At 39.1% G+C, this 14,138-nt stretch overlaps 1 pseudogene; it reads right to left on the minus strand.

Annotated features, from left to right (window-relative positions):
* Window positions 1–7,864: 7,864 nt before the first annotated feature.
* Window positions 7,865–8,810, minus strand: LOC126074850 (olfactory receptor 2W3-like; annotated as a pseudogene).
* Between the last annotated feature and the right edge of the window lie 5,328 nt (window positions 8,811–14,138).

The raw sequence follows: 14,138 nt of genomic DNA on the forward strand, positions 1-14,138 counted from the left end.
ACCTTCTCCAGACATATACCACAATTTCTGGTTACTTCCCAAACCATAACTACAGCCAAGTAACAGAAAAAACAAATAAAAAAACCACAACGACAAAAAATAAACTAGAATTTTGAGTACAGAAACCAGTTTAGGAAACTTGGAAGTCACCAAAAATGAAATGGAATGCACAAACATCAATAATCCTAGGCATTAGCAAGATGAAATGGACCGGTATCAGCCATCCTGAATCAGACGATCATATGGTTTATTACACCAGGAATGACAAATTGAAGAGGGAGGGCATCACACTCATTGCCAAAAAGAACATTTCAAGATCAATCCTGAAGTACAATGCTGTCAGTGATATTACAAGGAAGATCAGTTCATACAACCATTATTTAAATTTACACACTAATCACTCAGGCCAAAGATGAAGGAATTGAAAAGTTTTACAAAATTCTGCAGTCTGAAATTGACTGAACATGCCATTAGGATGCATTGATAATTATTGGCAATTGTAATGTGGAGGATTGGCAATTGGAAAATATGGCGTTCATGATAGAAATGACGCCAGATATTGCATGACAGACTTTTACAAGACCAATGACTTCTTCACTGCAAATACCTTTTTCAACAACATAAACAGTAACTATACAGGTGACCCTCATTGGATGAAATACACAGAAATCAAATAGACTACCTCTGCTGAAAGAGACGATGGAAAAGCTCAATACCATCAGTCAGAACTAGGCCAGGGGCCTACTGCAAAAAAGACCATCAATTGCTCATATGCAAGTTCAAGTTAAAGCTGAAGAATGTTAAAACAAGTCCACAAGAGCCAAAGTATGACCTTGAATATTTCCCACCTGAATTTAGAGAACATCTCACAAAAAGATTTGACTCATTAAACACTAATCACTGAAGACTAGATGAATTGTGGAATGAAATCAAGGACATCATACATGAAGAAAGCAGAGGTCTTTAAAAAGGCAGGAGAGAAAGAAAAGACCAAAATGGATGTCAGAAGAGACTCTGAAACTTGCTCTTGAATGTGGAATAGCTATGGCAAAAGGAGGAAATGATGAAGTAAAAGAGCTGACCAGAAGTTTTCAAAGTGCAGCTTGAGAAGACAAAGTATTATAACGAAACGTACAAAAACCTGGAGATAGAAAACCAAAAGGGAAGAATATGCTTGGCATTTCTCAAGCTCAAAGAACTGAAGAAAAAATTCAAGGCTTAAGTAGTAATATTGAAGAATTCTATGGGGAATATATTAAATGCCTCAGGAAGCATCAAAAGAAGATGGAAGGAATACACCAAGTCACTGTACCAGAGATTTGGCTGACCTTCAACCATTTCAGGAGGTAGCATATGATCAAGAAGTGATGGTACTGAAGGAAGTAATCCAAGCTGCACTGAAGGCATTGGGGAAAAACAAGGCTGCAGGAACCAATGGAATACCAATTCAGATGTTTCAACAAAGCAGATGCAGCGCTGGAGTAACTCACAGGTATACGCCAAGAAATTTGAAAGACAGCTACCTGGCCAACCAACTGGAAGAGATCCATTTCAAATAAAGGGTTGTATCATCGGCATACGTCAGGTTGTTAATGAGTCTTCCTTCAATTGTGATGTAGCGTTCTTCTTCATATAGTTGAGCTTCTCAGATTATTTGCTGAGCAAATAGATTAAATAAATGTGGTGATGGGACACAAGCCCGACCCACACTTTTCTTAACTTTAAACCGTGCAGTATTCCCTTGCTCTGTTCAAACGGCTGCCTTTCGTCTAAGTAGAGGTTCCTCATGAGCACAGTTAAGTGTTCTGAAACTTCCATTCTTCAATGTTATCCATAATGTATTATGGTTCACACAGCTAAATGCCTTTGCACAGTGAATAAAACACAAGTAAACATTTTTATGATATTCTCCGCTTTCAGCCAAGATCCATCTGACATAAGCAATGATATCCCTGGTTCCATGTCCTCTTCTGAATCTGGCTTGAATTTCTGGCAGTTCTCTGTCAATGTATTGCTGCAAGTGCTTTTGAATAACCTTCAAAGAATTTTACTTGGATGTGACATTAATGATATTCTTGGTTAATTTCTGAATTCTGTCGGATCACCTCTACTACTACTAAAGTTATTTCAGAGCATAAAAAAGGATGGAATACTCCCAAACACATTCTATGAAGCCAGCATAACCCTGATACCAAAACAGGTAAAGACACTACAAACAAAGAAAATTACAGATCTATATCCCTCATGAACTTAGGTGCAAAAATCCTCAACAAAATTCTAGCCAATAGAATTCAACAACATATCAAAGAAATAATTCACCATGACCAAGTGGGATTCATACCAGATATGCAGTAATGGCTCAACATTAGAAAAACAATTGATGTAATGCATTGCATAAATAAAACAAAAGACAAGAACCACATGATCTTATCAACTGATGCAGAAAAGGCATTCGACAAAGTTCAACACCCATTCATGATAAAAACTCTCAGCAAATTAGGGATATAGAAGGGAAATTCCTTAGCATAACAAAAAAAAAGGGCATTTATACAAAGCCAACAGCCAACCTCATCCTAAATGGAAGGAGTCTGAAAGTGTTTCCCTTGAGAACAGGAACCAGACAAGGATGCCCTTTATCACCACTCTTATTCAACATTGTGCTAGAGGTCCTAGCCAGAGAAATTTAAAGAAATTGATGTCATCCAAATTGATAAGGAAGAAGTAAAAATATCCCTAATTACATATGATATGATCCTATTTGCAGAAAACCCCAAAGAATCCACAAGAAAACTACTGGAACTACTAGAAGAATTCAGGAAAGTATCAGGATACAAGATAAACATAGAAAATTCAGTTGGATTCCTCTACACCAACAAACAGAACTTTGAAGAGGAAATCACCAAATCAGTACCATTTACAATAGCCCCCAAGAAGAGAAAATACTTAGGAATAAATCTAACTGGAGACCTAAAAGACCTATACAAAGAAAACTACAAGACACTACTGCAAGAAACCAAAAGAGACCTACATAATTGGAAAATTATACCTTGCTCATGGATAGGAAGACTCAACATTTTGAAAATGTCAATTCTACCCAAAGTGATCTACAGACACAATGCAGTCCCGATCCAAATTCCAATGACATTTTTTAATGAGATGAAGAAACACACCTCCAACTTCATATGGAAAGGAGAAGAAGCCCCAGATAAGTAAAGTATTACTGAAGAAGAAGAACAAATCACACTACCTGATTTTAGAACCTATTATACCACCACAGTAGTCAAAAGAGCCTGGTACTGGTACAACAACAGATACATAGGCCAATGGAACAGAACTGAGAATCTGGGTGTAAATTTATCCACGTATGAGCAGCTGATGTTTGACAAAGGCCCACGTTCTGTTCAATGGGGAAAAGACAGTCTCTTTAACACATGGTGCTGGCCTAATTGAATATCCACCCGTAAAAAAGTGAAACAAGACCCATACCTCACACCATGCACAAAAACTACTTCAAAACGGATCAAAGACATATATATAAAATCTAAAATGATAAAGATCATGGAAGAAAAAATAGGGACAATGCTAGGAGCCCTAATACATGGCATAAACAGAATAGAAAAAATATCTAACAATACACAAACACCAGAAGAGAAACTAGATAACTGGGTGCTCCTAAAAATCAAATACTTATGCTCATCAAAGGACTTCACCAAAAGAGTAAAAAGACAACCTACAGAATGGGAAAAATATTTTGGCTATGACATATGTAATAAGGGTCTAATCTCTAAAATCTATAAGATATTACAAAACTTCAACAACAAAAAGACAAATAACACAATTAAAAAATGGGCAAAGGAAATGAACAGACACTTCAAAGAAGACATTCAGGCAGCTAACAGATACGTGAGGAAATGCTCATGATCATTAGCCATTACAGAAATGCAAATCAAAACTGCGATGAGATACCATCTCACCCCAACAAGGCTAGCATTAATCCAAAAAACACAGAATAATAAATGCTGGACAGGCTGTGGAGAGACTGGAACACATACGCTGCTGGTGGGAATGTAAAATGATGGTACAAACACTTTGGAAATCAGTCTGGGGTAGTTACTGTCACATTATAAGGATTGCAACTAGTGCCACATAAGAATACGTATATAACTTTTTGTTTGAGAAATAAACTTGAGCTGTAAGCTTTCACGTAAAGCACACACACACACACACACACACACACACACACACACAAATCCTTAAAAGAAATTAAAGAAGACTTTACTAAATGGAAAGATATTCCATGCTCGTGTATAATATGGCTATTATCAGAAAATTAGAAAATAACATGTATTGGTGGGGATACGGAGACGTTGGATCCTCAACCACTGTTAATGATATTATAAAATAGTTAAACCACTGTGAAAACTGTGTGAGTGGTTCATCAAAAGGTTAAACATAATACCACCATCTGACCCTGCAATTCCACTTCTAGGTGTATACCCAAAAGAAGCGAAAGCAGGTGCACAGATTCTTGTGCACCAATGTTCATTACAGAATTATTCAAAATAGTCGAAAATCTAGAAACAACCCAAGTGTCCATCAATGGATGAATGGATAAATAAAACGTAGTTTACACATACAATGGAATATTATTCAACCACAAAGAGAAATAAAATTCTGATACATGCTACAATATGGATGGACCTTGAAAATACTATGCTGAGTAAATAAGTGAGACATAAAACGGCGTATATTTTATGATCCCACTTATATGAAATATCCAGAATAGGCAATGTATAGAGACTAAAGTTTATTATTATTAACAGAGGTAGGTTTTTGTTGCTGTTGTTGTGTGCCCTTGTGTTGATTCTGACTCACAGAAAGAGTAGAACTGTCCCATAGGGTTTCCTGGGCTGCAATTCTCTTACAGAGTGTCTGGTGGGTCCAAACCTCCCACCTTTTGGTTAGCAGACAAGTGCTTAACCTTTGTGCCAGCAGGGCTCCTGCCAGAGGCAAGTAAACCAACAAAAACCCACTGCCCTTGATTCCGACTCATGGCGGCCCTATAGGTCAGAGTAGAACTGCCCCCATAGAGTTTCCAAGGAGCGTCTAGTGGATTTGAACTGCCAACCTCTTGGTTAGCAGGCATAGCACTTAACCACTACGCACCAGAGGCAAGTAGGAAGGCGGAAATGGAGAGGTACTACTTAAGGTTACTGAGTTCCTTTTAAGGGTGATGAAATATTTGGAAACAGGGGTGATGGTTGTACAAGATGGGGGACATAATTAATGCCATTGGCTTATACACATAAAAGTGGTTGAAATTTAAAAAGTTAAAAACTCAATAACAAGAATGCTGAATTTACCAGAAAAAATGACAAATTCATTCCGAAATTATTTTAAACTGCCTTTCTTTAACGTGGTGTAGAAAACATGGCTATGAAAGACAAAATGTCCCCCACAATCGAGGGGACAATTTTATCCAGGCAGTTTGTGCTCCACTACTAACACAAAGGTTGGTGGTTTGAACCTACTGGCAATCTGGCAATCTGCTTTCCTAGAGATTATGGCCGAGAAAACCCTATGAAGCAGTTATACTCTGCAACACATGGAATTGCCAGAATCGACTCGATGGCAACAGATTGTTTTATTTATTTAATAGAGAGAACATTCTTTAGTAAGGAATATCCCAAAGAAAAAGAATGGGCCCGGGGATTTACAGAACCATTAAACAAGGGAGTCATCTGCAAGTCTTATAGGAGTCCTGAGGGAGAGAGAAGAGAGGGTTTATCTGAGTTATATGGTGAAGGGTGTTTTTTTTTTTTTTTTAACTGCAGTTAGTTGTTCCTAGGACACAAAAGGGAGGGGTATTTATTAGCTGCCATGATCTTCTGGGAAGATAGGGCTCAGGCAAAGTCAATATTATCCTGGTTTAGACACGGGGAGTCAAGTCTCTTACACAATTTCAGAGGAACAATTTTTACTGGTGACAGGTTAAGAGGATGATCCAGAGGGAAAGCATCACTCGCCGCTCTGAAAAACAATGACTTTCGTACCTCAGAGTTAGGCAAGCCTTTTGTATTCTCTCTGGAGCATTTTTTCAGATGGAAGGAACACTGGCAACTTCAGGGCCCAGAGGGCTGCATCATGGGATCCACTTGGGTCTTCCTATGAGTTCTGTCCAAGAGGACTGGTTGGGAGAATCCCTGAAAGCACTTTTTAGCAGTTGTCTATACTAGGAACCATTGTGGAGTTTTTTTTTTTCTTTTCTTTCCTTTTCTTAACTCAGGAGAAAACTGTAACTGCAACATAGGTAACCCTCACACCCTTAATCACCATCAGTCCACCGACATCATTACTTATTTAAAAGAACAGTTTTGAATGTTTAGACCAGAGTCAAATTGGAGCACAGGAAACTCTCTTTCAGTGGCCGTTTCGTCCACAATGACCTCAAGTGGCTGGTGCCCTTTGAGCAAGTATTCTCCCAGGTGAGGTATAGGGGAGACGGGGTTAGGAAGGCAGGATAGATACAGGCCATGGTGGAAAGGAAGAGACTGTGGGATGGAGGAAACTGAGAACAGATCCCCCTCAGCCAGGCTTTTCATTCCCTCCTGCCCATTATTCCCCCTTGGTTTATGAGTGCTAACTCGGCTTTTTGCAGAATCTACCTGACCTCTGGATGCTCATAAAGAAAGTGTTGGATCATCTACTTCCTGGACCTGAACCTCAAAGTGCGGTCTGAGGACCAGTGGCAAGGTCATCCACTGGGAGCTTTGTAGAAACAGAATCCCCACCACAGAGGAAATGAATCAGAATCTGTATTTTAATGAGATCTCTAGGTGATTTGTTTGCACAAGAAGTGGTAGTAGCTCTGCACTGTGTTATGCAAGTAATGGGGGCTACACAGGCTCTTTAGACCCCAAAGTATCTTTGATAGCTACTTATCGAATGGCTAAACGTTTTTATTCTTTTTAATATTCATTAAGCAGTAAAAACAGCAGGAACTAGGAATCAGAACTTGGAGTTAATTCCTCGATCAGTTCACCTTGAGGAAATCTCACGTTCCAAGTGGGTAAAATGAAGATAATGGTAATCATCCTGACCTGAGACAGTTGCTGAGAAAAGCAGATGAATCACAGGCACCTGGCACATAGCTGAAACTTAACAAACACGAGGTCCTTCTCTCTAAAAAAATAAAATATACCTGAGAAATAATTATACTTTCAGATGTTAATGACCCATGTATCATTATTATAAGTTAACTTCTTAGTTTATCTAGAATCTGAGACAAGAGAATGGGAGAAGTTCCAGATGTTAATGGTGAATGGTAGAAAATAAATAGTAAGACTTGATGAAAGGCTTTGGATGAGAAAGCAGGAAGTAGAAAACACCAAACTTTGGTGAATTCCAATGTTTGATGGCTACCATGTAAAAGGGACACTTAGTCCATGTTGAGATCAGCGATGGTAGAAGATTTATGATCATTCTGACAAAAAAAAAAAAAAAACATCCAGAATGCTGCAAATGAATTAAAAAAAAACAACAAACCAAAGTGTCTGATTAAGAAACCTGTTTCCTACTTGGCACTCTGGTATATGTTGGTGGAAACTCACCTTTGTAACAAGTTTTCTCCCTTTGCTCTTTGGACCTCTTTATTAACCATCTAGGGAGTATAGTGGGGTGGTATGTGTTGTGCAGTTCACACATTGAGATGTATTATTTCAGAACTGAAAGTCTTTTAGAGACCCAAGAAAACACAAATAAGGGAGGAGTCACAGGCCAAGACCAGATCCAATACTTCCGGGCACCATCAATGGCCCATAATGGAGATTGTGGTCAAGGCTTGGCTCATAGGTAGGAGATGCCCTTACTCCTTTCCTATCCCCCTGTTACCCAGCATTAGCCTCCTCAGTGCCCCCTTCACCTCTTTGTTTCTGAGGGTATGGGTCAACGGGTTTAGGAGGGAGGTGACAATGTTGTAGAAAAGGGTTAGGAACTTTCTCTGGGCCTTAGAGGAGCTTGTTCCTGGTTGCATGTACATGTAGATGATGTTTCCATAGAAAAGTGAGACTAACAGTGAGATGGGAGCCACACGTGTTGAAGGCTTTATGTCTCCCTGAGGTTGACTGGATACTTAACACAGCCTTCACGATGTAGCCATAGGAGACTAGGATAAAAGCCAAGGGTTATAGCACGACGCCTACTGCCAGAAAAAAGGCAATGCCTTCAACTGCAGCTGAGTTGACATAGGCCATCCAAATCAAGGCTGGCTTCTCACACAGAAAGTGGTCAACCTTGCGGTACCCACAGCGGGATAATCACAGGGTCATTGGCGACATAATCAAAGAGTTGGCCACCCCACAGACCCAAGCAAGAGATACTAAACCCAGGCAGAGCTGAGGATGCATCATGATCACGTAGTGTAGGCGTTTGCAGACTGCAACAAAGCAGTCATATGCCATGACAGCCAGGAGCAGACACTCTACACCACCCAGACCCAGGCATAGAAGGAACTGGATGGCACAACTAGTGTAGCTGATGGTCTTGTCATATCCATTAAGATTGTAGAGTAGCTGGGGGATGGAGCTGGTAGGGAAACTGAGATCCAGGAAGGAGAGGTGGGTGAGAAAGAAATACATAGGAGTGTGGAGGTGAGGGTCCAGCTGGGACACCAGGATGATGGTAGTGTTGCCCACAAGGGTCAGGAGATAGGCAATCAAGATGACCACAAAAAGGATTCTCTCCAGATGGGGATGGTCAGAAAACCCCAAAAGGATGAAATGGCTTTGGGGGCTGTTATTGGTTACATCCATCATCTCTACTGTACCTGAAGACAAAAATAATGATATTAGTAATAACAAAAACAATAGCAACAACAGCCAACATTAAGGGAGCGCTTCCTTTGAGCAAGGCAGTCTTCTAAGTTTTTTACATTTATTTATTCATTTAACCCTGACAACAATAATACTGAACTGGCACTATTATTATCCTCAGAAAGGAAAACTGAGGCATATACACAAGTAAATTGCCATATCTAGGAAGGTGCAGGTACAGAGCTTTGATGTTTGAACCCAGGAAATCTGGATTAGCATTGTCATATCCTAACCACTGGTGATATTGCTCATTTTAAGAAAGGGAAAGATAAATTTTGTCACGGCAAACCATTTATTCTCCAAGAGACCCAAGTTCTTAAACTCGTGCAGAAACCTCAGAGACCCAAAATGAAGTCCCCAAGTAATTGATTAATTAGAAACAATAAAACTTGCCATAGAGTCATTTCCAATTTATGGCGACTCCATGTGTGTCAAAGTAGAATTGCACTCCTTAGGGTTTTCACTGGCTGTGACCTTTCAGGTGTAAAACACCAGGCCCTTATTCTGAGGTGCCTCTGGGTAGATTTGAGGTGCAAAGCTTTTGGTTAGTAGCCAAGTGCTTAACCATTTAGGCCACCCAAAAAGAAAAACCAAACCTGTTGCCTTCGAGTCGATTCAGATTCATAGTGACCCTATGCCACGGAGGGACTCCAAATCAATTAACAGAATGTAGGAAATATCCATTATATGTAGAACTCTTTACCAAGTTTTGATCCTAAAGACACGTCTCACCACATTCAAAGCAAACCATGTTTGTGGAGATAAACTACAAGTCTTAGAGACAAATATAAAGAAATAGAATAAAACATCTTGTTCTACAGTCCCAAACTTAAATGGTCCAATCCTTTGTCCAACACTACACAATTGTGAAATCTTGGAAAGTTCATTTGGTTTTTCATAGTTTTCTCACCTAATCAGGCCTGGCTTACTTATTTTACAGATATATTTTGAGATTTGCTTTTTAATATGGAAGAACTTTAAGCACAAAAGTTGTTATGTAGGATAAATAAAGCCGTTGTATTATACAAACAAGGAATGGGAAAACAAGCCCAGGAGACTAGGCAAGGCAATTCTGAAAGGGGCAAGGGGTTTGGGGGGGAGGGTGGTGGTGAAGAAAAAGTCCAATGAGAGGAAATGATTCACAAAAAATATCCAAACATATATTGAAAATATAATCAAAACATAATTTGGTGACTGACTAGTCATTTACGGGGCAAAAAGTGTGGATCTCTACTCCACTACTTACACCAAAACAAATTATAAATTATATACTTAAATATTGAAAAAAAATGACAACTACTATAAGAAAGCATAATAGGTTTTTTTTGTTTGTTCCCAAATCTTGGATTTGGGTAGAACTCATCAGGAAAACTGTAGTTCTCTCTCTCTCTCTCACACACACACACACGCACAAGTTGCCATTGAGAGGACTCTGACTCACAGAGACTCTATAGGACAGAGTAGAACTGCCTTATAGGGTTTCCAAGGAGCAGCGGGTGGATTTGAATTCAACATTTTGGTTAGCAGCCAAGTTCTTAACCACTGTACCACCAAGGCTCCAATTCTCACACATCTGTGAAGAATTTTTCTCAGTGGGCATCAAGTGTAGGTTAATGATGTTGGTGTGACTTGAACAACAATAGTGATAATGATTGTACAATTTGAAGAATGTAATCAGTGTCACTTAATCTTATATTTACGGGTCATTGATATGGTATATGTTTCGGTATGTATACTTTCGTCACAAGAAAATTTTAAAAAATATGAAACAAAATACAAAAAAACGCATATTTCAAAAGAATCTGCATTTAAAGAAGCACTACTAACAAATTCTAAAGTTTGGCAATGCTAGAAATTCAGTGTCACAATTGAATGTCTACCTTTCTTAGTTTTAATTTTTTTAATTAGTAACAAAAAGATGAAACCAAAGAAAAATAGTTAATAAGTTGAAGAGGCAGTTCACAGAAAAAACAAATGATTTACAAAAAAAAAAAAAAAAATGCAACGTATAAACACTGGAAATATTCTCACTGATGATTAAGACTATAAAGATTAATATATAAAGATATTCAAATTTTAAATAGATAAATATTGAAAAACTTCATAATATACATGACTGGGAAAAGTGTGGGGAAAAGAGCATATTCTACCAAACTGTTGTGAGTTTACTCTGGAATAGTATCTTTGGAGGGATCTTAAAAAAATAAAAGATCAACATTTAAAATATACATATTTCTTGCCATTGTATAATGGTATTAAAAAGAAGAAACACCTGGCCTTAAAAAAATATAAAATTCCATTTTTGACCTATTAGTTCTGCATCTAGAAATATGTCTCGTATTTATTATGCCCCCCAATATGTGAATACACATCCTAAAGAATCTTCATTCTGGCATTGTAAATACTTGGAAACAATGCCTATGTTTATAGTTATAGAAATGATTTAAAACCACACCTTCGTGAACTGAATTCCTACTGTTAAAAGAGAGAAACTAACCCACAGGAATTGACAGATTCCTTTTTTTTTTCTGAATGTATCGGAACATTACAAAGGTCACTAGCTGTCACGGATTGAATTGTGCCAACCCAAAATATGTGTCAACTTAGCTAAGACATGATTCCCAGTATTGTGTGATTGTCCTCCTTTATGTGATCTAATTATTCTCCATTTTGGGATGTGTTGTAAATCCTACACTCTATGCCTGTGGTTGGAGCCCTGGTAGCACAGTGTTTAAGAGCTTGGCTTCTAACCAAAGGTGGGCAGTTCAAATCCACCAGCAGCTCCTTGGAAACCGTATGGGCCAGTTCTACTCTATCCTATAGGGTTGCTATGAGTCAGAATCGACTCGATGGGCAACGGGTTGGTTAGTTAGTTATGCCTGTGGTTATGGCCCTTTTTTGGGAGCATGTGTCATTATGTAAATGAGGCAGGATTAGGTCATGTTAATGAGGATTCGGTTATGTTTGTTATGTTAATGAGGTAGGATTAGGGTGGAATGTATCTTGAGTCAACTCTCTTTACCACCCTACAAGAGAGAAAAGCAGAGAGAAGTGAGCAGGGAGAAGAAGGGGAATGGGAACACGGTTGCTGCCCAAAGCTGAGGTGGTGGGGTTGCCATCACCAAGGTGCAAAAGCACAGGGCCTTTCAGGGCCAAGGGGGTGGGGTCACCACTCAGATGGACTGGGAGAATGGGGCTGCCCAGAACCAAGGGAATGGAGTTACCTTCCCAGTGGCACTGGAAGGCAAAGCTGAAGGCCAGGGTTCTCCAGCCAGAATTCAGAGGGTGGGAAGAACACCCACGTCTGGAAGGTAGGGTTGTTGGTCAGATGGTCCAGCTCTGCTGAGTTTTGGAGTTGCTTGGTGCCTGTTATCCCGTCTTTCCATTTGTAATGGAAATGCCCCCCTGTGCCTGTAGTACCATTGTACTTTGGAAGCAAATGACTTTTATTCTAGATTTCATAGGTTCACAGATGAAGAGAAATGCTGCAGAAGATGAGATTTAGGACTTTGAATTAAGACTTTTGGGATGATATGATGGAGTAAATGCATTTTAGATATGACAAGGACATCAATTTTGAGGTGCCAAGATGTGGAATGTCAGCTTGGCTAGACCATGATTCCCGGTATTGTGTGGTTGTCCTCAATTTGTGATCTGATTGTCCTCCATTTTGTGAATCCTAGTCTCTGTGCCTGTAGTTATGGTCCCATTTGGGCGTGAGTTGACCACTATGCTAATGAGGCAGGATTAGGTCATGTTAAAGAGGATTAAGTTATGTTTGTTATGTTAATGACGTAAGATTGGGGTAGGATGTATCTACAAGAGATAAAATCAGAGAGAAGCAAGCAGAGAGAAAGGGACCTTCTATCACCAAGAAAGAAGAGACAGGAGCTGAGCACGTCCTTTGGGTCTGGGATCCCTGCCCTGAGAAACTCCTACACCCAGGGGGAGATTGATGACAAGGACCTTCCCACACAGCTGACAGAGAGAAAGAGAAAGCCTTCCACTGGAGCTGGCTCCCTGAATTTGGACTTCTAGCCTCCTAAACTGTGAGAGAATAAAATTCTGTTAGTAAAGAATTAGGAGTACAAATGTTTAAGCTCTCCTAGCCCAAAGGTTGGCAGTTCAAACACACCCAGAGGGTTTTGGAGAGACAGGTCTAGCTATTGGTTATTTTTTTCTGTTTCCTTTTTTCCTTAAAAGCATTATTGTAACTACTGTGCATCAAGCCATTAGTTTTTTTAGAAGTGAAATGATCTCCTTGTATGGGTACAGAATATTTACTCAAATAAACCCTACATATTTTGGTGCTTTAATTATTTTTTAACAGTACAAAATAGGAATAGGCATATGTATATATACATGCCTACATCTACACACTTACTATACGTGTGTGTATATATATATGTGTATATATATATATATGTGTGTGTGTGTGTATGCCATTGAGTCTGTTCCTACTCACAGCAACCCTATGCACAACAGAAGAAAACACTGTCTGATCCTGTGCCATCCTCACAGTAATTGCTATATTTAAGCCCATTATTGCAGCCACTGTGTCAATCCAGCTTGTTGAGGGTCTTCCTCTTTTTTGCTGGCGCTCTACTTTATCAAGCATGATGTCCCTCTCACCAGAGACTGGTCCCTCCTGATAACATGTCCAAAGTATGTGAGACAAAGTCTTGCCATTCTCACTTCTAAGGAGCCTTCTGGCTGTACTTCTTCCAAGTCAGATTTCTTGAGTCTTCTGGAAGTCCGTGGTATATTTAACATTCTTCACTAATACAATAATTCAAAGAAATCAGTTGTTCTTCAGTATTCCTTATTTTTTGTCCAGCTTTTATACGTATATGAGGCAATTGAAAATACCATGATTGGGTCAATCACACCATAGTCCTCAAAGTGACATCTTTGCCTTTTAACATTTTAAAGAGGTCTTTTGTAACAGATTTGTTCAATGCAAAAATTGTTTGATTTCTTGACTGCTGCTTCCACGGGTGTCGATGTGGATTCAAGTAAAGTGAAATCCTTGACAACTTCAAACTTTTCTCTGTTTATCACGATGTTGCTTATTGGTCCAGTTGTGAGGATTTTTGTTTTACGTTGAGATGTAATTCATACTGAAGGCTGTAGTCTTTGATCTTCATTCTATGTGCTCCAAGCTCTCTTCACTTTCAGCAAGTAAGGTTGTGTCATCTGCATAAAGCAGGTTGCTAATCAGTTTCCTCTAATCCTGATGCCACATTCTTCTTCCTACAGTCCAGCTTC

This window comes from Elephas maximus, chromosome 4, assembly GCF_024166365.1.
Source record: "Elephas maximus indicus isolate mEleMax1 chromosome 4, mEleMax1 primary haplotype, whole genome shotgun sequence".
Classification (NCBI taxonomy): domain Eukaryota; kingdom Metazoa; phylum Chordata; class Mammalia; order Proboscidea; family Elephantidae; genus Elephas; species Elephas maximus.